This window comes from Panthera pardus, unplaced genomic scaffold (assembly GCF_024362965.1).
Source record: "Panthera pardus isolate Hobbes unplaced genomic scaffold, ASM2436296v1 HiC_scaffold_2, whole genome shotgun sequence".
In the NCBI taxonomy this organism is placed as follows: Eukaryota; Metazoa; Chordata; class Mammalia; order Carnivora; family Felidae; genus Panthera; species Panthera pardus.
In genome coordinates, this window is record NW_026526765.1 from 62894733 (window position 1) to 62918194 (window position 23462).

A 23462-nucleotide genomic window follows, 5' to 3' on the forward strand; every position below is an offset into this window, starting at 1 on the left:
GGTGAGGGGAGGGTGGGGGATGCTGGGGTGGAATGAACAGGCCTCAGGGTCGTGTGAGTGTGGGATATGGTCTGCTGAACCTTAAGTTACCATTTGTTGCTTAAAAATACAGCATTTCACACCTCACCCCAGACTGGGCTGAATTAGAATCTGCATTTTAACAAGAGTCCCCAGGCAATTTGTATGCACAGAGTTTGAAAAGTCTGACATGGGTAATAACTGAGAGTATTTTAGGTGGCATATGGACATATTTTGTCTTGGTAAGTGTTAAAGGCATATTTGTTTTGATAATAGTTGATAGTTATTTGTATTATTACGTTCTTTCCATGCCTTCACCCCAGCCATCCCTGCCCTCGCCCAGCTCCCTGTCTGCTCACAGAGCCACCTGTGACCAGCCTCCTAGTAGTCACAGGTAGGAGGGGACAGGAAAAAGACACACCTGGGGTCTGCTCATGGAAAGGGAAACGGCCATTCAAGTTCAAACTATCTGGATGGGAGGGGAATTTATCTGGAAATATTCAGCCTTATAAATAATTAGGAGGATCCTGAATCATCTAGCCAGTTTCCTCATTTTCCTAGTCACTGTGTTTGCACATATGTGTATAGAGTCTCAAAATTCTCTCCATTAAAGGTTATCAAACTAAAATAGAAAATCTCAAATGAAAGCAGTGAAGTGCAAGATATTCCTCTGCTAGTTTCCCCTTCTAAGCTGATCCATTAAAGACAGCGTCTGAGTCCTTAATGGTGGGTCATGGAACTATATAAGTTGCTGCCTTTTTTAATTATCCTTAATGTGGTAATGTCCCCCCCCCCCCCAATGACCATGTCCTGATCCCCTAAACCCATGACTATGTTACGTTACGTGGCAAAAATGACTTCGTAGGTGTGATTGAGAATCTTGAGATGGGAAGATTATCCTAGTTTATCAAGATGGGCCCAGGAGACACAAAGATTCTTATAAGAGGGAGGCAAGGGTCAAAGGCAGAGAGATGTGATAGTGGGAGCAGATGTTGCTGTACTGGCTTTGAAGGCGGAAGAAGAGGCCACTAGCCAAGAAATGCAGGAAGCCTCTAGAAGCCGGAAAAGACAAGGAAACAGATTTTCCCCCTTAGAGCCTCCAGAAGGGACACAGATTTGATGACACCTTGATTTTAGCCACGTAAGACTCAATTTGGACTTCTGCCTTCCAGTATTTCTAGATAAGATGTTTGGATTATGTTAAGCCCCCAAGTTTGTGGTGCTTTGTTAGAGTGGCAAGAGGAAGGCAGTCCACCTCAACCCCCACTGCAGGGGCAGGGGAGTGGATGCAGACTGTAGCAGCCCATGGGGACAGCCACAGGGCCACCTTCTCAATTAAGACCCACAGATGGCCATTATCCCATGAGCCAAGCTCCCACCCCCACCCGCACAAAAAAAAAACCCCCGTGCAGTCAAGTGCTCCTCACAAGGAAAATTCACTTTGGTACATACGCCCATTTTAATACTGTAGATGCCCGTCTAGGTGATGGACAGGCTGGGCCAAAACATATCTCCTTTTCAAAGATCCCGTTAGCAAAAAATAACCTTTTAAATCACTCCCACAGTGATGTCCAATGTGACAAGTTGGCCCTGGCTGAGGGGGGAAGAAGGGGGGGGTCCCATGTTCCCACCCCAAATCTAAGTAGGATTTTGTGTGTTCAGAGAGAAGTATGTATGGTGGCTTCCTTAGAATTCCCCCAATTCTCCTCGTCCCACTTTGCATTTTATTTTTAAATTTTAACAATGTGTGTGTGTGTGTGTGTGTGTGTGTGTGTGTGTGTGTGTGTGTTTTCCCATGCACCCAGAGGCTGAAGGTCATTTATTTCCTGCTTTCCAACAATAGTATTAGATTCATTTGAAATTAACTCACACATCCTACTTTTGTTCCTTGCAGTATACCAAGCAAAGTGGTGTGCTGGGGCTTTTTCCACGCAGAGATCCAAGTTTGTTTTCCCACTGTGTCCCTCTCAGTTGTGTGACTTTGAGTAAGTCACCCTAGTGCCCAGAGCCTTGTTTTCCTCATCTGTGAAACGGGAGGGTCAGTTCCAAATTCTAAGGGCTGCTGTGAGGATTAAGTTAGTAAAGAACCCGTAGAGAAAGCTCCCACATCAGTGTTGAGCTGACGGTGCTCAATAAATAGTAACTATTGTGGCCCTTTCCTCCTAAATTACATGCGGCGATCTCATCGTGCAGTTTTAACTTAAGAGATGGGACTTTTTTTTGAGATTTTCCCCTGGATTCCTAGGCACAGTGGTCTCTTACTGTGCCGCCCCTGCCCTCCGCTGTCCTTGTGTCCCATGGTGGGCATTGTTGGCTGAGTAGCCACCGTCTACTCTTCCTTCCTCCACTGCAACAGAACTGTGTTTTTGGTTTCCACTTCTCCCTGGAGGAAAATCCGAGCCCATCCCCATCCCAAGGGCCTGATTGACATAGGATGATTCCCAGTAATTGGTTCAGGGACTTGGATTCGAACCAGAGATCATGTGGCATTGCCTCAGCAACAGTTACTGGGTCAGAATGGGTATGTAGCCAAAGCTGGAGTGAGATACGACATCTTCCCTCTCTCCCCTGATAAAACAAGTGAACAAGGTCTTCTGCTGCAAGAAGTTGCTGCACAGAGACGTTCAGATAGAGCCCTGATCATACCATACCTGAAGCCCACACCATCTCTTGACTCCCTATTACAAGAGATAGGGTGTCTTCTAATTGTTCAATCAGTTTGCCTCAGGGTCAAGCTAGAGGACTCTCCATGGAAGAAATTTTCTCCTCTATGTAAGTGGGCATGTGCTGTGCAAAAAGCACTATTCTCCGCATTGTTCCGAGCCTACAGAACCCCCTTTAAGGGGTTGGGGAAGGGCTGACAACTACAAGGCTAGGTGAGTTTAACAAAAAGATCTACACTAAGGATTATGCTTTCTTCTCACCAAGGGGGCGAGTCCATTGAAGATGGGATGATGACAGAGCCGCGGCTTCAATGGGAAGGGACTAATTGACCCCATTCCACCAGAAACCTAAGTCCGCTCTGAGAAGCAGCATGGCTCTGAGAGGCAACATGGCTTGGTGGGAAGAATCATTCAGAATCCGGACTCTGATCTGGGTGTGGACCCTCACTACCCCACACCCTCGCTGTGTACCTTTGGACAGGCCATTCATTCTGTCTGATTTACCATTTATTGAATGTCTTTGAGTGCCTCTGTGTGCTGTTCCAAGCGCTTTCTGTGGATTAGCTCACTTATCTTCCTGCCCACAAAGTGGGTATGTTTAACTAAGAGGGAAATGGGCTCAGAGAAAAGAATAACTCACCCAGAATCAGAGTAGCACGCAGTGATGCTGGGATTTGAGCCCAGACAGTGGGACACCAAGGACATGTGGTCAGTTCCAACCACCATATTTACTCCCTCCAAGCTTCGGAGAAGCAGGAGCGGCTGGTTCCATCCAGCACGGAAGCGGAGGTCAAGTGCCAGGGAAGCTTTAATACTCAGCTCCTCCATTCTTTTATTTTTAACTCACTTCTATAGACATTCCCAATGCTATGAAAATTTGCCCTCAGCTTTTTGTTTTATAGCATGAAACATCTATCTGCTAGTGATCTCCTAAGTCAGGAACGGGAGGGACACAGAAAGTCGAGCTTCCCTGCAGTTACACTTCCCCTTTTCCATTAACACCTTTAAGTAAGACCTGCATGCCCTCAGCAACAGAGAACTTGCCCTTGGAGCCCTCTGGTGAGGCTGGGAGACCAAGCTCTCTCTTTAGAGACTCTGGGTTCTCATGCGTCTCATGTGCCTGGTCAGTCCCAAGCACCATTCTGTTCTCTGGCTCTGGAGCTGACCACAGCCCGCTAGCCCCATGCCGTAGACCGGCAAACTGAGTCCCACACCTGCCAGTGAAGCCCCAGCCAGGTCAGCATCTCCAACTGGAAAACAAGACCTAGAGATGCTGGGCCCGCCCTCACCAGCTTCCGGCCAGTCATTTGATCTGGGTCCCATGTTTTCATCAAATAAATGGAATGGATGATAGAAGTCTGCCCTCCTTACACTGTGTAAGGAGGACTGTATGTGTGAAAGCACTTTGTAGACCACAAAGTGTTCTATGGATATGGTGCTTGCCTGCCTAGTAGGAAGTAATATGGCCATTTCAAATTCCTTCTCCTCATTTTCCTGCATCTTGGAAAAAAAGGGCAACAGAAAGTTGCCACCAGATCTGTGTAAGACCGCAGAATCACAGTGGTAAAGGTATGGGCCCTGGGGTTCCACGGCGTCAGGCCTCTGACACTCACCAGATGAGCGATGTTGGGACATCCCTGAGGCTCCAGTGCTCAGCTGCCTGGTGTGAAAAAGGAACTGGTTGATGCCTATGTCGTGCTCGTGAGGACCCATTTGGATTTAACGTGCTCTTTGAACGTCTGTTTTGCCTGAGCGGTCACCAGTCACTACCCCTTATTCTAGAAGCAACACCTTGATTCCCCTCCGGGGTGCATCCTTACAGCACGCATGCAGTCTTAGCGGGGTCGCCATCCAGCACGCTGGGCCTCCTTTGCTGATGGTGCACCCCAGACCCAGTCGGGCTGTAGCCTCGCTGCTGGGAACCTGAAACCTGCGTGGTAAGAAGACAGGAGACATCGGAGCCGAAGAGGCTGACGTTCGGCTCTGCGGCCGACAGCCCTAGAGCTGAAGGCCTGGTTCATCTGCTTTTCCTCTCGTTCTGTGAGCTCCCCTGGAGCCTTCCAGCACCGCCATTTTTGCCTGTTGGCCGGAGTGGGTTTCTGTTGCCGGCCTCCTGAGCACCCTACCTTGATCTGAAGGCTTCGCACAAGAGCTTAGCAGGTGCATACTACACGCGTAACAGATGGTAACAGATGGTAGCCCCAGGTTCGGCAGACTGTCACACGCTCCTGGGACACACACGTTCCACCCCGGCATCGCCCACCCTCACCTTTCTTCCCTCCTTCATATGAATGCTGCCCTTTTTTATTCCCCTTCTACATGTTATTCATGCCTCCTCAAAGACAAGGCCCAAGGCCCAGAACTTACCTACTATGGGCATCGTGAGTGCGGCTCACGGATATTTCTAGTTCTCTGCCTTCTGGCACACGGTAGGGTTGCACTTTCTGGTCTCCTTATGGTTGGATGAGGCCTAGTTCTGGGAAGTGAGCGGTGAGTGAGAATGACGTATGTCATTTGACTGCCAGTCAATGATCCCCAGGGTTTTAATGCCCCTGGGATGCTGACCAACTATATTCGAGACAGCAGTTACTATAGTAGCCTGGGTGCCCTTGCCAACCTACATTGGGTGTGGAGCATGAGAAAGAAATAGACCTTTGTTGTTAAAAGCTGCCGGGATTTAGGGATTATTTGTTACTGTAGCAAAACCTAGCCTAACCTGACTAATATATACACCCACTTTCCTTTTCAGCACCTTGCCTGTGGGAAGCACTTGATAAGTGTTTATCAAATGGCTTATTTTCCTCCTTAAATCTAGAACCACTATATTGTCATTCTTATATCATTTTTGGCCATGTTCAGTGGCATCGAATTGGATAAGACAGGAAGAAGAGAAAGAAAGCCCAGTCCTATGGCTTTGCTTCTTACTTTGAGCCACGAGGATGTAGGGCACACATCAGGAATCACTGCAGGGGGGTCATGAAGATGACAGGGTTCTCAGGTATGGATATTCACTGTCATTCTAGTGGGAACTCATTTAGCCAATATGTGCCGACCTGGAACTCTGTGTTGGGTGCTGTGCTAAGCGTAGGCAGGTGGGGGAAGATGTGAGTGGGAAACCCAACAATCTCAGCTCAGCACTGTTTTGGGCATAAGCCAGATGGCCCAGGAGTCGAGAGTAGGAATGACTCACCCCAGTTTTGGAGATTCAGGTGACATTTGAGTCAAGTCCTTAAAGAGACCACGGTTTACCTGGGCCAAAAATAGCTTGGGAGTAAAGCTAAGGGAACAAGCGTGTTGGGGAGATTTCTTGGTTTCCAGCTCCGCAGGTGCATTAGATAGTGAACCCCGTGGAACCATGGCATTCAGAAAATATGTGTGCGCTGGGCAGGTCATGTCTTCCAGCACTTTCTTGTTGAGGGATGGGGATATGGGCAGCTGAGGAAGCAAGTTTTCATCAAGTATTTAGAAAAGAGCAGGACTTGATCTAACATGATGCCAGAAGGAATGGGAACAACTAAAGCCAGATTTTCCCGGTGGTGCTTGGAGGAAGGAGCCAAGAGAGTGTCAGACTGGGGCTTGGGGGTGAGGAGTACGCGAGATGGGGAAGCTCGGCATTGCCACGGTTTCAGATTTCAGGCAGAGTTGAGCCACGTGGCCTCATCACATCAGAATTTGCTGTTTTAACATAGTGCTTCAACAGACTGACAGATCACAGGAGTGAAGGTTTTGTGTCCAACGGGGAGGCCCCTCTAATTTGGGCAGATACGGGAATACCCCCACAGTCCATCCATTTACTTGAAAGAACATATACCTTCTTCTCATCTTGTGCACGCGGTTACATTGACTTCTTGAGTTTGTGTGGCTCTGTTGAGACACAGGTTGTGTTCTTTCCAGCTGGACTTGAACCTGAGAGGATATAGGCTGCTGTGGCTGCAGACATCTTGTGACCATGAGGGGAGAGTTTATCTGAGAATGGAACCACCCTAGAGGGAGGAGAGACTAGAGATAGAGAGAGAGAGAGAGAGAGAGAGAGAGAGAGAGAGGCTGAGACTCTAGGGCCTGTCAGTGCCATTGAGTTTCTAGATCGAGCTGTACCTGAGACTGGTACTCCGCTGGACTTTGCAGTTCTGTGAACTAAGTTTGAGCTAAAATTTTCTATCTTTGGCAAGAGTTCTAGCTGACACAAACACAGTGATGGAGGGAGAGAGGCTCGTGATACCTGTCACTTATTGAGTGTTTACTACACTCTGTCAGGAAGGTTTGGTGTTTTCTCTGTAGTTGATCGAGGCCACCTTTGCCCGCAGGCTCTTGTGTGTGAGCTCAACCAGTGGGACCGTGGACGTTCAGTCTGGGAGGAAAACCCACAAGATGTTTTCACATCCATTGTCTTCCTACATTTAGAAGCCGCTGCTGATTTTCCATAGTGCAGTACAGTGATATGGGATTAATTTGGTAATTAAATGTTTGCTGCCGGGAATGAATAAATTGTCTTTCGTGGCTAGATTTTTTTCGTCTCACTTTGAATTTGGAGAAGCAAGACGCCTGCCTGTTGTGGCACTCGCTTCCTCTTTGCAACTGCGTATAATATATGCTGACAGTGTTTCCCCACTTGTATTCTCTGGGAAGATGTTATTTACTGTCCCTGATGGTAGAAGAAGAAAAATTAGGTCATCGCCTCACACACATCTTTCTTAAACCATCCCAAGCACGTGCTTCATTAGGCAGAGACGCATTTTTGGGAGAGGCGTTTTTTTCTCTTTTTTCCTGACTTTTTTTTTTCTGTTCTAGACCAACTTTTCTCCAAGACCGCTGTGTTGTCAAATGTTTGCAGATAGCGTTCTGAAATGATGTCGGATATGTTCCTTGTTCTTGTATGAAGTACGCGACCCGCAGCCTTGGGTTCAGCTATGACATCATCACATTTTAGAAAGTCCTCCAGTCATTTAACCTCTGATGCGTTGACTCTTGGCACCTCTTCTGTTTCTTGCCTTTGGAGGCCATCTCCGAGCTGTCCCCATGGCCTGCCCCCTCCCACCTAGGACCCTCTCCAGCATGCCCAGGGTTTGCCCTGCACCTCCCACACAGCATGGACGGGCGGGCTTGTGCGTGTGAACTCTTTTGAAATCTGTCACGTCCTATATTGGTGTTTCGTGGATGACGCTTTATCAAAAGTCACTGGTCTACCTCCTTACTACCAAGTTATATCAATGTAGCGTTAAACTTTTTGTTTTCGGTTTGGGGGAAATCATTTGCAATAATTTACTTTTTCTTTTTTTTTATTATTTTATTTTATTTTATTTTATTTTATTTTATTTTTTTAATAATTTACTTTTTCTAAACAAATACATAAGACATCAGAATGTGTTTTTTGGCTCTTAGTGTACCCTAAAATAGAGTAGAACTTTCATCCTCTCTGAAAAAAAAAATCATGGTGCATGAAGATCAGCCAGTGCCTATGATCAGTCCTTATCATATGCAACCTGTATTCTCAAAATATTTTACTCAGGGCGGGGGACACTGAGTGAGCACATATATGTAGATTTTTGAGTTCAGCAAATAGGGGTCAGATCCAAGGGCCTTACTTAGGAACTGCGGGACTTTGGGCAAAATACTCCATATCCTGGGCCTCAGTTTCTCTCCTCCATAAAATGAGGAAAATAGTAACTCTGTGAAAGGGATGAAGAATAATTTAAGTATCTGAGACATAAGAGGTACTCATCAAGTGATAGCTGCTTTAATTATTGTCCTCCCTTGTGACTTCTTCCCCTACGTGAGGCTCCCAAAGGAACCTAGATATTGGCATTAAGCTTAAGATGGGGAAGCAGGGGTAAAAGGTAACATGATGCCCAGGTACACTTTGCGTTAAGCAATACTTTATGAAAATTAAGACTCAAAAGCAAAAACATAGTGAAAGGAGAGTGAAAGCAGTCATTTGCTTTCAGAAAGATTCTCCGTGAAGCTGTAAACTTCCCTGATTTATTTAAAATGTGAGTTCATTTTCGTGCCACTTCTGGGAATGTATTCTAGACATCTGGGGTCTGTTCTCCAGGACAGACCTGGGCCCAGAAGAGACTGGGGTTCTGTTGAACAAGCAGATTTAAGGTAGAAGTCAGGGCACCACTGGCTCATGGGAGGAGACAGAAGAACCGAAAGGATCTGGAGGGAAGAGGGAAGAGGAGAGGGTCTGGAGGGGCCGCAGCCTTGGAAAGCAGGGGCATCTCTGTGGGAGACCCCTTAGGAGGAGGGTCTGTAGTGGGGCAGGAGATGGAAAGGAGAGGACACGAGAGAGGGGGCCTTGTGGCTGTATGAGAAAGGCCACACACAAATGGTTAAAATATTGCTTACTTCTATTATATCATGAAAAAAATGGCAGTGACCAGAGCTGCCTGGATTAGGAAGAAAGGGTGTAATTCCATCTTGGGGCTTCTGGTGAGTTGAGCTTGTGGTTCTGTGGTTTATGATGTCACCAGAACCCCTGGCTGGAGTCACAGCCTTTTAATTTACAACTTGGTAAATGGGGAGGCCGAGGGTCCATCATGCCTGCTGGAAATGTGGTGAGGACCCAAGGGTCGAGGTTGGCCTGGGAGGTCAAGTTCCAGATGCCGGCCCCTTCTTCCCTTAGTGGGGAGTCTTGGTTAAGCTGCTTTTCTTGTTCTGTCCTCGGTTTCTTCTCTCCCTTTCTCCCCATCCCTCCCTCCTCATTTCCCCAAGTTGCACAGCTTCATTTTCCCATGATTTATTTTATAAAAAGCCCAAGTTAGCCAGATTCCTCTGGCCTTCCTGCTCATTAAACTCACAGTTCAAACCTTTCTATCCGAAAGCCTACCCCAGAAAGGCTCAAATGTGACATCTCTGACTTTTGAGGGAAGAACCCTACTGTGAATTGGGTGGCTCCCTTCTGTCTTCTGTTCTGCCTCCAGCCTCCCACGTACTCATCCATGTCAAGGTCAGGAAGTGATGGTTTAGCCTCAGCAGATGCCTGTGGCCTCCTCAAGCATGGCGGCATGTTGGTCCCTGAGTGCCTTTGGTTATCCTAGTTCCTCAGCCTCCCTTTATCCTTCAGCCCGTAACAGAAGCTTACTGGATATTTATTATTGGCAGGATATGCTAGCGTGAGATCTGGGGACGTAGCAGAAAACAAGATAGAGATGATTGCTGTTCTCATGAAGCTCCACCTGCCTGCCCGACACCTGCCATTTTGGGGTCACAGAGATCTCAGAGTTAGCATGTCTCAGCCCTTGTCTCCAGATCTCCTCCTCGGGGGCTCCCTATTCAGTTTCTGCCACTATCATTGCCTAGTTACTCAAGCCATTCACCTAGGAGTGTCCTGCCCAATTTCTCCTTTTCCCTCATCCCCAACCTCCAGTCCATTCCGTTAGCTGGTCTGGCCCATGCTATCTCCCAGTGAGAACTGTTCTGGACCACTTCTCTCCACCTCACTGACATCGTTTGATTCTACCAGCTCTTAACAATTGCAACAGCATCCTGGTGGCACTTCCCACTTTTTTTAAAAAATTGTTTTTTCTAACCCAGGAGTTCTCCAAGTGGGGTCCCCCCACCAAGGAAGTGTTAGAAATGCATATTCATGGGCCTCCCCCAGACCTATTGCATCAGAATCTCCAGGGGTGGGGCCCAGCAATCTTGAGTTTGACAGACACCCCAGGTTATTTTGATACAAGCTCACATGTCAGAGTGTCCTCAGTCCATTCGTCAACCAGGCGAGGCACTTGGAACTTTTTAATGCATTCTCTTATTTACTTTCATTTTACAGGTGAAGGGACTGAGGCCTGATCTTGGAGGGTAAATTGAGCTGTAGCACGTCCAGCTGAGGACCCTGGCTGAGCTTCCCATTATCCTTTCCCACAGCCTGTAAGATGCTATCCCATCTGGCCCCAGTCTCTCTCCCCAGCCTTCCCTTGAGCAACACTGTTCCTTGGACTCGCTCGTTTTAAGACATTCTAATCTTTTAGTTTCAGGGACACACAGTTCCCTTTCCAGCCTCAGGGCCTTTTCACACACTGTTCCCTCTGCCCGGATCCCTCACTGTCCCGTTAGTTTACATGGATAGCACCTTCGCTTCATCATTCGTCCCAGCAAAAATGTCACCTCCTCAGAAAGACTGCCCCTGACTGTCTTAAAATAGGTTTCCCTGGTATTCTCCATTTTAATTCCTTACGTGTCTCCACACGGCACACACAATTAGTAATAACTTTATTCATTCACGTATTTTTACGTCTCCTCCCCTGGGAAGTGAGCTCCTTGGGGACAGGAGCTGTGTCTATTCACCACAAATTCCTAGTACCTAGCCCCAGAAATACAGCATGGAACAAATGAGTGAGTGAACGAATGAACGAACAAAATAGTCTATTTTGTTTTGTCAACAAAGTCCTTACTTGTCTTTGAGGTCTCAGCCCAAATATTGCCCTCTCCAAGGAGCCTTCCCTCGTTCCCCTGGCGGAGTTAAATCCGTGTTCTCCTGACCCTCTGGAAGGCACCATTATGGCACTCATTTCCTTGTAGGGCAGTGGCGGGGGTGGGGGGGCAGGCAGTGGGAAGGCAAGAGTGTGGGCTCTGAGACACAGAGACCTGAGTCTATGAAACAGCTTGTGTCACTTCCTGGCCGCTTGCCATTTTGTCTGTCTGAGCTCTCTCACGGGTAAGATGGAGAGTTTCTTGTGAGGATGGAGATAATGTGCCCAACGCAGAGCAGGCCCTTAAGGAGGAGTGGCTGCTACTGTTCTAGAACTAGTTACTCACATAACTCCCTCACTCGAGAGACAATGAGAGAGGAAGCTCCCAGAGCACTGGCCTCTGTCTCGTTACCCATGCTGGTTGAGGGTGGAGGCAGAGTGAGTCCTCTGCCCACCCCTCCCCGTGCACACCCAGGGCATGGTTTTGGTGGCCAGCCGGCCAGAGGACAGTGAGAGGGCTGTCTGTGTCTGTGGGTGAGCCCGGTCTATGACTCACAGGGAAAGGGAACACAACTGGCTTGAAAAGCAAGCTAGACCTATTTACTGATGCTCCCCTCCAACGAACATCCCAAATAGATGAGCCAAAAACGCAAAGAAAACCATGGGATCATAGCTTGAGCTGAGTCTCCCGTTTGCCACAAGATGCCACCGAGTTGTTTCGCAACACTGCTTGGAAAGGCCCAGCGGGTTTCTTTTCCACCCAGAACTTCTTCCTTCCAGCGCTTGCCCTCAGCTGCATGGGTGGCAGGGCATGCGGGAGCCCCTGGATTCCTGGGAGTCCTCTGGGTTTTTGCCCCATCCTCCCTTGGTGATTGGTAAAGTCTGTTTTTCTCTCGCTGAGAATCCTGGCCTCGCGGTAGATGCTGGGGACCGCCGGCCCATTCTCCCTCCAGCAGACTCGTCCCTACCACGGAGCTTCCCAAGCTGCTCTGCCTAGTGCTGACCTCTGCTCGCGCCTGTGACCAGGGGACCCATCTCCACGTTCAACAGCATCTGCCATCTTGGGCTGTGTTCAGTCACCGGGGGGCACTTTGAGGTCTCAGCTTCTTCTGGAGGCAGGACTTGGCCGTTGGTCCGCTTCCCGAGTGCTCCCTGGGCACGGTGCACGCTAGTGAGACTTCTGCTTCCAGACCTCCCTTAGTGTCTATCAGTCAGTATCTTTCACACTCGAGGCATTTGGATATATCTCACCTCCGTGATTTCTGCCATAGTATGTTTGCAGCTGATACTGTTACTTCTTATTCTCTTTCAAATCTGCTCACTGTTTAACATCAACAGACATTTGATGTGGGAAGTTTATACCATCACCGTAAATGGAAAACCAGTGTCAATTGCCATTAAATGATAATAATAACACAACAAAGGCACAATCAGTTAATGTCAGCTAGCTCTTTCTGCCCACGAGAAATTTGAGCCGGGGACCTGCTTTCTCTCTGTGAAGAGGGAGAGACAGTAAGTTTTAGAGATGTGTTAAAGTCATTTTCGCGTTAAACCGTGACTTTTTCCTTGATACAATCAAAAAATGTGAAAGAGAATCGAGAACAAAATAATGTCTTGATTTCATATTATATAAGGCTATGTGTGGGGACCACCTAAACCGTATTAGGTATCGCGATTTTTGTCAACAATGCTGTGTTCTGTACTTCAAAATTGTTAAGAGACCGGATCCCAAGTGTTCTTACCACAGTAGAGAGATGACGGTTATGGGACCTGCTAGAGATGTTAGCTAAAGCCACAGTGGTAATCACACTGTAGTATAGAAATGTATCAAATCCACACGTTGTATACCTTTCACGTACACAGTATCATAAGTAAGTTACATCTAGGAAGACCCCTAATACTTAGGTAGGGAAGGCACTGAGTGTTTTGCAGATTGACTCACTTTTCTTTGTAACAGTCTGTGATGTTGTATTATAATTATCCCCATTTTACAGATTAGTTAATTGAGGCATCAGGAGGCTAACTCGTTTCTTCATAGAGCTTGTAGGTAGTGGAGGCAGGATTTGAACCTAGCTGTCTGATTCTAGAAGTCTTGATCTCAAATGCTGGTCTCTACAGCCTTCGAAGCGGTCACTTGTCCCAGCGTTTTGGCAGACTCTGGCCATGTGTAAGCAGGGTGGGTCTGGTGTAGGCAGGGTTGCTTCCTCCCGGGGCTGGGGACTGTGGCCATCATGCCTGCAGTGCTCTTGTGTCTTCAGGTCTGTTCTTTTTGTCGAGCGCCTCCTGTGGGTGCGGTGCTGTGGTGGGCACTGGGGTTGTGGATGCCGGTGCACCCCAGACCTCGCTCCCAGGGAACTCACGGTCATCCAGTGGGGGACAGAGACTTATAAATGGCACTGAAACAGCCACGAGATGGGTTCTGTTACAGAGGGGGCCCTGGGATGTGATGGGCTATAGGTACCTCGCTCGGTTTGAGAGGCGGAGAGGTAGGTGGGGCTTGGCAAATGCCTTCTGAAATGAAGAAGGACACAAAGGTCATGCAGAACACAGGGAGCACTTGAGAAAAGGCCCAAGGCTGGCCAGCTGGGGATGGGGAGGGCAGCATGCTTCCTGACTCCCTTGAAGAGCGTAAGCAAGTCTCTGGAAGCCCTGTGGGGAAGATGACAGCCCTGTAGGGAAGAAGTTGGGCCGGCTCTTCTTTGTCATTGCCTTTTCAAAGGACACAGATCTGGAATTTTGTGCGTGGTGACCAGGAAAGACCTCCGGCTCAACAGAGAAAAGCAGAGGCTTTGGTCCCGGGCTGTTCCCCAAAGATCACCGCAGTCTGATACTTGTAGTCTCCGTACCGCTGTTTCAGCCCGTGACTCGGAGGTGTGCAATTTTGGCCGTTCCGGGGAGGTAATTTTAGGGGTAAGTCTGTTCATTTGAAATGCCACGCTGGCAATCGGGTCAGGTTTTTATGGGAGGATTTTGTGTTCTGCATATAAGGAAGCACTGCTCGTTAGCTACTACGAATGTGCCCAAAACATCTCTCTCCAGAATAGACTCGTGCTTTGCAGATGAAATGAAACATACTGGGGCCACACTCAGAATAGAACGTCCTTGGCTTGGCGTTGCGATCCCCGGTGAGCCGCTGACAAGAGCCCTACAGTGGGAACTGCCACGCTCCATACTTGGAGCTCCCCACTGAAGGCGGGAGGCTCGGGAACCCGGAGCCGAAGGGCTGTGACGAATGGCAGGCTGTGAACATTTTTGGGGAGATGCAGATGCTCCCTGGACTATTTCAAGGATGCACATACTCTCGGGCAGCATTTGATAAGTGGCGGTGGAGGGCTAGTTCTGGCACAAGCGGTGAGGAAAAATAGTCACAATTCAGACCTTCTCACCAGAGTAGCTTAGGTTGTGTCTGCACAGAAAATGGAGATTGTTTGGGCATCTGCTCCGGAAACACAGGCAGGTGGGAAACCGGATCACCTCTGATGTACTGAAGGGCACTGGCTGTGTTGCCTAACCTTTCAAGATAACAGTGTCCTATTTTATTTTATTTTATTTTATTTTATTTTATTTTATTTTATTATTATTATTTTTTTAATGTTTTATTTATTTTTGACAGACTGAGAGAGACAGAACATGAGCGGGGGAGGGGCAGAGAGAGAGGGAGACACAGAATCTGAAACAGGCTCCAGGCTCCGAGCTGTCAGCACAGAGCCTGACTCGGGGCTCGAACTCATGAACCACGAGATCATGACCTGAGCCGAAGTCGGATGCTTAACCGACTGAGACACCCAGGCGCCCCTATTTATTTATTTTTAAATGAGGAGGTTTGGCCATATTTGGGAAGCTTTCAGGTCACTTTCAGATTTTAAGTCCAGTGATTATCTGGGGACAGTGGGTAGGAACTTGCTGGGGTGGTTTTTGCTCAGTGTATTGGGCAGGCCCTTCAGCTGCAAGTTCTAGAAATACTCTGGGAATTTATCCACAGGACATTGAGTGCACTCACTGGGTCAAAAGCAAAGCTTGAGTGCCTGAGTCATGCAAAGGAGGGGAACTGGGGCAATGCTGGGGACCTGGGCAGCCGAACTGAAATGCTGTTTCCTGGGGCTTAACTGCTAGGTCCATTAAGCCTAACCTTTTTGGGTCTTGTATTATTCGACTCTAGCCTCAGAATTCCCGCGTGGGAGAGGGTCTCATTGACCTGTCTTGGGTCCAGTACCCACTCCTTGGGCAAGGGAACACAGAGTTCCTGGAATCATAGGCCCGTCAAGACTGTAAGCAGTGGGGGGAGGTGGGGGGAGGCAAGAGGGGAAGAATGCACTGTCCATAAACAAAGTGCTTTGTTACCGGAAAAAGCAGGCATAGATACTGGATGGGTTACGATAACAGATTTCTGTTACTCTGGCGTAATCAATGAAAAGGAGATAATTTGGACGGTCACAGTGTCTAATTTTAAGGTCATAATGAGCAAGGCAGCTGCTCTCTCAGCCTGATCCTATCAAACATTTGCTTAAATATTCCACTTGGCCGTGTAGAGACAAACATTTCTACACGTGGCCCATGACTTGGCCATAGTAGGACCCTGGTTCCTTCAGCCATTTGTCTAATCCATTGATGAGTAGAATTGAACAGGCCGGAGTAAGTGAAGCTGAGTGACTTCAATGATAATATTGGGGTCTTTATTTTTAGATTTGGAGTCATAACTGATTTTTTGCACACGTTCCTTGGATTAGAAGGGAAAAAAGGAAGAGGAGGAATAAGAGGGGAATTGATAGCAACCCTTAAGCTCTTGGTTTACTTTATTCCTTTTCCCTCTTGGGTTAGGTGAGCAAGTTATATTGTTAAATTTCCACTAAATATTATTCTTACCATGTACTGACAGTGGAGAAACAGCTTCAAGCAGTGTTTTCCAAAGCATGTTCTATGGGATGTAGGCCTTGAGATTCAAAAAAAAAAAAGGGGGGGGGGATGTTTTATAGTCAAATAAACTTGGGAGATACTCCAAATTATATTGTCTGTTGGGTATTCATGATATGCAATGGCACTGATAAGTCCTGTAGTACACGAGCCTGTTTTGTCTAACGGCATTTCCCAAACATTTTTGACCATGCGGCATTTAAAAAAAATAACATCTATTACTGGATGACATCCATCTATTACTGGATGACAGGCTCACAGTGCTCTTTCACCCCCACTGATCAGGAATATGTAGGGTCATCGGTCACCTCTTCATCTTCTTGGCACTTAGAGATTTCTATACAGTGACTTCAGAGACTATGTGTACTTGCACTGGAGAATTCTAACGCAAACCTGGGGCCTCAAAGCATACTTACATGTTGCTCTAGATTTTCTGTGACGAGGTTCATGTTTCCTCCCACCAAATGTTTGCCAGGTGCCAGTGCACAATGTCCTAGGAGGCATAGTTGGAAGGAGAGAAATGAGTAATGGATGGACCCTTCCTTAAAGAGCGTCTGGGCTCACAGGGCAAGAGTGCATGCAAACAAATCACAAAAAAGAGGTCAGATGAGTAACAATCGAAAGATGCTCCGTGCCAGCCCCAGGAGGGGCTTGGTGTTTTATGTGTATGCTAAGACCCGCAAGTATGTACCCTGTACGCAAGGCTCACCAACTCTGCTCTATGGTATTATGTTTCCTTTTTCCACATAGAGGAATGGAGGTTTAGAGAGGTCTGTCTCTTGCCCGATAATGTACCCTCAGTGAATGATGGAGGCAAGGCTTCAAACTAGCTCTGTCTGACCCTGAAGCCCAGGGTCTTTCCAGACACCTCACACTGCTGCCATCTCCTGATCAGATTTCCCAGATCCCAAGGCCAGATCGTTTCAGAGACTGTCAAATATTAGAGTGGGCTCCACCATTTAAATGAGTATTGTCTCAGAAAACCTGAGCCGTGATCTTTGTCGCTGGAGGGAATTGAGAGGAGGGCAACTTTCCCCTCTAAAAAAAGTTATTTCTAGTTATGTGACCAATTGATAAATGCACTCATAAAAAGTGAAAACGTTGCTGCAGATAAGCTAACGTATAGCTGCTGTGCTGGTCTCCTCTTCCCCTTTCTCAAGGGCAAACCATACGATACATTTGGGGTGTGTTCCTCCAGACCTTTCTCTGTGCATCACTTAACGCACAAATGGATGTAATATGGGAAGTATCCCACTGAGTGCATTATCTTGCCCATTTTTTTTTTCCACTTACCAGTATGTTCGGAGCTCTTTCTATGCAAGTACACATAGCTACATCACTCTTTTTTTAAACCACTCTTCCTTTTGAAGCAATAACTTCTTATTTTGAAAGGTAAAAGTTGCAAGAATAATACGAATAGTTCAAAGATCTTCAAATACCTTTTAATGTTTTGCCCTGTCTGCTATATATGTGTGTGTGTGTGTGTGTGTGTGTGTATGTATATAATGTCTATACACACACATTATACATATAATGCAGTTTTCTTTTCTGAATCATTTGAGAGTAGGTACTGTTGTTATACTCCTTTCCCCCTAAATACTTCACTGTGGATTTCCTAAGAGTAAAGATATTCTCTTAAAAAGCCATGGTAGTTATCACCTTCTCTAGATGTAATATTGGTAGATGGTAGTCACCACCTATATTCCATTTCTTCCGGCAATTAATCGAATTCTGTCGTTTGTAGTACTCCTCCCTGCAATCTAGGATGCCGTCTAGGATGAGATACCGTTCTTAGTTGTCGTGTCTTTTTGTTCTTTTGTTAGCATGGAACATTTTTACAGGCTTTCTTTGTATTTTATCCTATTGACGCTTTTGAAGACTACAAGCGCTTTTTATGGAATGGACTGTTGCTTATTTTCGGTTCTCCAGCGTTCTCTTAGGATTAGATTATTAGATTCAAGGCATGCATTTTCCGCCAGAATATTCTATAGGTCCTTTTCAGGTGCTACATCTGCACCCTCACGGTGTCTGCTCGGCCCTCGTTGGTGATGCTCATTTTGATCACCTGGTTAAGGTGTTGTCTGATTTGTCTCCTTTAAAGGTGCTGTTTTTTTCCCCCTTGGAACGAATATGCATTCTGTTGGAAGACCCTTAAGACCAGGCAAATAGCCTGCTCTCCATCAGTATTTCTTCCCAGACTTAGCATCCACTGATGATTCTTGCCTGAGCCAATATTTATTAAGATGGTTGCAAAATGATGATTAGCCAGCTGTAACAACCCCTCCACATACACCAATGGGCTTGGCAGGGTCCTCCTTTTCCCCTTATGTATTTGTTTACCTATTTATTGTGGACTCATGGGTTCTAATTTTTTAATGGTCTATCTGTTACTTTCCTTAATTATTTTGGTGCTCAAAATGTCTCATATTTGGCCAGTGGAAGTCCCTTCCTGTGTCCTTGTGACATGTACCCATCATTTTTTGAGTACTTTTTTACTTTCTGGCGTTACAAAATGTTCCAGGCTCATCTTGTACCTACCCTGTCTCAGCCCCAGATTGCCCCAGATTGAGCCATTTCTCCAAGGAACCTTGGTCTCTTTTAATAGGGAATAGTATGATAGACCAAGATCTGCACACTAGCGTGCTCATTGCCATTGGGTCTCATCGTCTCTATCTACTATATTCTTTTAACTATTGCCTGGTATCTCACAGAATGACTGCATAGTAGTTTATCGGTTGCCCTCTTGATGGATACTTAGGTGGCTTCCAACTTGTCCCTATTTAAACAACTCTCAAAGAATATTCTTGTCAGTTCTCTGTGTGCATTTGTGTAAGGAGTACCTCTCCAAGGGTGAGTGAGGAGAAGTGGAATTGCTTGTTCACAAGGTGTGTATGTTTAAAATTTTACTACATACAGCCAATTTATTCTCCACAGTGGCTCTGCCAATGTAGAGAGCCCAGTAAACAGGATATGAAAGTCTTTATTTTTCCACACCCTTTCTCATGCCTGGTGTTGCCCAATATTTTGTTTTTACATAATTTCAGTGGTGAAGAGTGTTGTTGTATTGTTTTAATGTTCATTTTCTTGATTGTGAGGGTGAGCACCTTTCATGTGTTGACTGGCCATTTGTCCTCTCGTCAGAGGAAATAGAGAAAGCTTTATGAGGGATCTAACAGTTGAGCCAGACCTCACTAGATGACAAGGCTGTTAGGAGGTAGGCAAGACAGAGAAGCCGTTTCAGACGTAGGAAACAACAGAGCTAACCACAGAGCAGTGAGGGCCAACTGGTCGTAGACTTTGGATCCCCCACTTTCCTGGGGTGGGGCCCTGCTATTTCTCCTGGTGCTGCCTCTTTCATGGTCATCCCTGTGACAAGCTTTGGAAGAGATGGGAGGGCAGCTCCCCACCTTCTATTTTAAGGTCATTTTAGAATTCACACACACCTTCCTTGTCTGAGTGAAATTGAACCGGGGCTGAGGTAGCCAGATGTTTTTCTTAGGTGGTAAAACCAACTGTGCTCACCAAAAATCAGATCAAGTGAGGGAGCAGCTGATGAAGGAAAGAGTACAGACTAAATGACCTGTGGTGGGAAACAGATTGATCGTTCAGTGATATCAAGCAAACAAAACTCCACCCGGACATGTGAGGTGGAAACCCCAACACGACGGGTGTGTAGGGTCAGGACTAGATGAGAGGCCAGCCTTTCATCGTGGCCCAGTGATTAGAGGCTCGGAGGGAAAATCAAGAGACTGCTGAAGAAAGAACATCTTACCATGATCATTTTGCAATCTGTACATATATCAGATCACTATGTTGTATGCCTCAGACTAATATATTGTTATATGCCAATTATATCTCAATAAAACTGGATCAAAAGACTTAAAAAAAGAAAACAATGAAGGTGGTTACGGGGTCTTGGTGGGGTTCTGCTGAGGGACAGGTGCAGGGTAATTTAATAGGGTGGAGGCAAGACCTTCTTTCACAGAAAAAGGGGCTCTGTGAGGGGAAAGGGCAAGAAGAAGGGATTTCATCTGGAGCATGGGGGATTTAGGTTGGAGATTTGGAACCGACCAGGACTGTCATCACTCTTCAAGTGATTTGTCAGAGGAGTTTGTGGAAGGTCCTCTTCCTCTTTGATAAAGACACAGATTCTTTTCTCTCAGAATGATTTGGAGCATCCTGTGTGAAAGTCCCCCAGGCCCGATTCTCTGCCCAGTCAGCGTCTTTGTGGGCAACTTCAGGTACAGCACCTGGGGGCAGACACTGGTTTACTGCTCACACATCCGTGTACTTTCTCTGTCAAGGAGAGGAGAGGAACCTAACCGGCAGGACCTGGACCTTTCATAGGGTAAACGGCTTTTGGGGCTGCAGACGTACTTGGGAAAACGGCATAGTAATTTTTTTTCCTAATTGGTATCTCGACTTACTTCTCATAACAATACCATGATTTAGGGATTCTTATTCTTTTTTCCAGCCTTTTAACACGACAGATTTGAAGCTCACAGAAGCGTTGAAGGTCTCATATGAACGCTGCTAGATTCATTCATTCATCACCTAGATTCCACAGTTTTGTCTCTGGTTCCTTTGTCCCCATGTGAATTTGTGTACCTGTGTGTCTGTTATATGTATACACACATAGATCTGTGTGTCTTTATTTTTTCAGTTTGGCTGACTCTTTTTAAAGCACGTTGCAAACGTTATGACACTTCACCCATTTGGGAGACAGAGACCACACCTGCTATTTGAGTAGAGAGAATTTACTCTAATGACTTACCTAGGTATACAGTTATAACCAGGGAATTGCAAGAGTAGGAAGAGAACTCTAAGGAATCGTGGAGGAGGCAATTTCAGGAAGCAGGTACCATCTTCATGGCTCGTGGCATAAAGGTGAAAGCCTGGGATTCTTCAACTAGAAGCCTGGCAGGGAGGCTGCTTGGGCTGGTGCTGGCCTCTGAGTGTGGGCTGGGACCCAGACCTCTGAGCGGGAGGCTGGCTGGAGGGTGCTGGTGTCTTTGTTGGAGGGTGCTGGTGTCTTTGTGGGGCTGGCTTCAGCGGCTGCAGCTGCCAAGAAGTGCTTGGTGCCAGGGTGAAAAGGCCGTGCTGAGTGGCAGAGCCCGTCAGAGGGTTTGCAGAGTCCAGATCTAGCATCGGAGGCCAAGTATAGAGTACTGAGTTTGGAGTCAAGAGACAGCATTTTACTAACTGGCACAAACCTTAAATACTTCAGCATGTATCTCCTAAATCAAGAAGGCACTCCTCCTTATACACAATATCATTATCATGCCGAAACAACAGTAATTTCCTAATGTCATCTAATATGCAATCTACGTTACGGTGTCCCTGTTTATCTGCCCAAATGGTTCCATGGCTGGGATTTTCATTTTGTACAGATTAGAATCCAGCCAGCATTTCTGCATTGCCTTTGCTTGGTGTATGTTAGTCTCATTCTGGAACAGTCTACTGCCTCCCTCTCCTTTTCAGAAATCACTATGACAAGAGGCTAGGCTGACTGAGTGGTACCAAGTCCCACATTCTGAACGTCTTAGCGTTTCTTCATGGTGTTTCCTTACCTCTTCTTCTGTCCCCAGCGTTTCCTGTGTCCTAGAAGTTTAAGTCTGAAGGCTTGATTGGATTCATTCATTTTTGTCAGGAATACTTCATAGGGGGTGTTGTGTTCTTCACTGCGATGTGTATTTTAGCCTGTGGATTATAGTGTCATCTTTTAAGAGGTTTAGGAACTGCAGATACAATTTTGAACCCCTGAGAGCAAAAGCCAAACAGTTCTCATGGAAAGGGGGAAGGATAACCATTTTCATTGTAACAGGTGCTGTCCATTAGTTCTGGTAGAACTTGCCCTAACCGAGCCCTCCCTGGCTCCTCTTGTGTCGTCTGGAGATGTTTTGTACCATGTTCTGGAACTTCTGCTCATTGAGAGACTAGGTTTGATCCTCAAGCATCCTGTTTTGCAGTCCTTTGGGTTCCCTACATGCCCTGCCAATGGAAGTGTGGGGCATTACCACTTCCCTGGGCATGCTGGGCTAGCTCTCTGCTGCCCCTGAACGCTGAGCTGCAGAGCCAGTTTGATCATTATTTGTGAAAGCGGAGTTTCCTCTTCTTTTCTTGCCTGCAGTTGGCTCTTTGTGAGTTCTTCTGGGGGCTACTTTGCCCTCCCTCCTCTACGGACATGCCCTTCTCACGGGAGATTCTGCACTGGCTCAGCATTGCTGATGTTCTCTCTACCTTGTTGTTCACCACTTGGGATCTTGGCCAGGCTGACCTTTCTTGGGCAGCACCTTCACCTACTACCTTGGATCCTCTTTCTGGATTTTATTTTCATCAAATCCATTTTGCTTTCCCATGTGCGCCAGTGGAAAGGTCGGGCATGCTTGTTCCGAGCCAAGCCATAGAATCAGAGTTCTATGTTCAGTTTTTTAATTTGGATATCTACAGAGTTCCAGGTATAGTGAAGTCTTGAGAAAGACCAGATGTGAGAAAACCAGGAGTTCGAGTTAAGGGGGAAATGGCAGCTGACCTGTAGCTTCTGTGGGGTGGGGATTATTATGGTGAGCTGGAGAGCCCCTGGAAAAAATAGCCATAGATTCTTTGTAGCTTCTCCTATCAAGAGACGAAGTCTGTTTCACTAACCTGTGAATCTGACTGATCTTGTATCTTGCTTTAACCAATGGGACATTAATGAAGGGTATGTAGAGGGAGGCTTGAAAAATGCTTACCTATTGGGGCTGATGGGAGACCACTGAGCTAGCCTGCTGGACAGGCCACGTAGAAGAAAACTGAGGTGTCCGATCTAATGTCTGTCAGCTTCTGACTGTGGCCGTGTGTGTGAGCCTAGGCGAGACCAGCTGAAGAAACACTTAGGTGAGCCCAATCCAAATTGCAGATACTCATAGCTAATAAATGATGATTGTTTTAAGCCACGATTTGAGGTGGTTTCTTACACAACAAAGGCTAACTGGTATGTGCATCATGTGATGGGGGAAGCTCCCGCTCAGTCCCAGCCTAGAGCTGCCGTGCCAAGTATGGGCCCAGTATCATCGTATCTTCCAGTTTTTCTAGAAGAGAGAAAAATTCAAGATTAGTCTTACGTGAAATCTTCTAACTTTGAAGTTGGCTCCAATGTTTGCCACCCATCATTCTTGATCTAGAAGTAGTCATTGGAGGGGAGATACATGGCTGAGGGTGGAATGGGGGCAAAGGCTTCCTCTTGGCTGGCCTTGGAGCACTGAGTTAGTAGTAGACATTTGTGGCAGGGTGAGGATGCTTCTTAAAAAAATCCCTGAGAAGGGGATTTCTTCTGCTCATTTTTCAAGACTCAAACAAAATGGCATCTCCTGTGAGCTTCTCTACCACATAGTTCCTTCCTCCATCAAGGCACATGGTAAATACTCGGCCCTCTCCCTACCATCTGCCTCCCCACTAGACTTGGGGGCGCTTCTGGCAG

General features: G+C 46.7%; 2 long non-coding RNA genes across 7 annotated transcripts in view; both read left to right on the forward strand.

Moving 5' to 3' along the window:
* LOC109267523 (uncharacterized) overlaps window positions 1–23462 on the forward strand; it is a 384515-nt gene that overhangs the window by 35090 nt on the left and 325963 nt on the right. The gene's annotated exons all lie outside the window — the stretch shown is intronic.
* Window positions 8985–20643, forward strand: LOC109267526 (uncharacterized). Its single transcript, XR_002080159.2, has 2 exons — window positions 8985–10550; window positions 20478–20643. It is a non-coding gene; the product is annotated as an uncharacterized LOC109267526 (long non-coding RNA).